This window comes from Propithecus coquereli, unplaced genomic scaffold (genome assembly GCF_000956105.1).
Source record: "Propithecus coquereli isolate 6110/MARCELLA unplaced genomic scaffold, Pcoq_1.0 Scaffold1, whole genome shotgun sequence".
NCBI lineage: Eukaryota > Metazoa > Chordata > Mammalia > Primates > Indriidae > Propithecus > Propithecus coquereli.
This window is the reverse complement of record NW_012133857.1, coordinates 4,287,662-4,289,070: the sequence shown is the minus strand read 5'-3', so window position 1 is coordinate 4,289,070 and position 1,409 is coordinate 4,287,662. Positions and strand designations below refer to the sequence as shown.

Sequence of the window (1,409 nt, the reverse complement as noted above, 5' to 3'; positions counted from 1 at the left end):
TCCAATAATTTCCAACTTATTAATGATACATTTTATTTTTTTGGTACTAAGTTTTTGAAATCCAGTGGATATGTACTTTTAAATTTTTTATTTTTGATTATTATGGGTACAAAATAGTTGTGTATCTTTATAGGTCACATGTGATATTTTGATACGGGCATACATTGTGAATTAATCAATCAGGGTAATTGCGCTATCCATCATCTTCAGGCATTTATCATTTCTTTGTGTTAGGAACGTCCCAATTCCATTCCTTTAGTTATTTTAAAGTATACCCAAACTTATTAATTATAGTCACTTTGTTGTGCTATCAAATATTATTCATTCTATCAATTTAACTGTATTTTTGCACCCATTAACAATCCCCACTTTGTCTCCTCCTCCCCAATACCCTTCCCCATCTCTGGCAACTGTTATTCTACTATCTGTCTCCATGAGATCAATTGTTTTTAATATTTAGCTCCCACATATGAGTGAGAACTTGAGAGAGTTGTCTTTCTGTGCTTGGCTTATTTCACTTAACATAATGTTCTCCAGTTCCATCTGTGTTGTTGCAAATGGTAGGACTTCATTCTTTTTTGTGGCTCTATAATATTCCACTGTGTATATGTACCATAATTTTTTTTATCCATTCATCCCTTGATGGACACTTAGGTTGATTCCATATCTTGGCTATTGTTAATAGTGCTACAATAAACATGGGAGTGCGGATATCTTTTCAATATGTTGAATTCTCCTCCTTTGGATATATAACCAGCAATGGGATTGCTGGGTCATATGGTAGTTCTATTTTTAGTTTTTTGAGGATCCTCCATACTGTTCATCATAGAGGTTGCACTAATTTACATTCCCACCAACAGTGTATGAGGGTTTCCCTTTCTCTACATCCTCACCAGCATTCAATATTGCCTGTCTTTTTGATAAAAGCCGTTTTAACTGGGATGAGATGATACCTCATTGCAGTTTTGATGTCCAGCGTATATTTTACATTTACAGCATATCTCGATTGGACTAACTCAATAGCTGCATGTGCCTAGCAGCTGTTATATGAGAAAATGTAAATGTACTCACCAAACAAGATTATTTTGAAGCAAATCCCAGACATTTTATCAATGTGTCCATAAATAGTTCAGTATGTATCGCTAATAATAATGTCCACATTAAAAAAGATTTCTGGCTGGGAGCTGTGGCTCACCCCTGTAATCCTGGCACTCTGGGAGCCTGAGGTGGGAAGATTGTTTGAGCTCAGGAATTTGAGACCAGCCTGAGCAAGAGTGAGACCCGTCTCTACTAAAAATAGAAAAATTAGCCAGTTGCAGTGGGCACACCTGTACTCCCAGCTACTAGGGAAGCAGAGGCAGGAGGATTGCTTGAGCCCAAGAGTTTGAGGCTGCAGCGAGCTATGATGA

At 37.0% G+C, this 1,409-nt stretch overlaps 1 protein-coding gene across 1 annotated transcript in view; it reads right to left on the bottom strand.

Annotated features, from left to right (window-relative positions):
* The window catches only part of ENTPD3 (ectonucleoside triphosphate diphosphohydrolase 3), a 50,396-nt gene that overhangs the window by 1,987 nt on the left and 47,000 nt on the right, over positions 1-1,409 (bottom strand). The window lies entirely within an intron of this gene.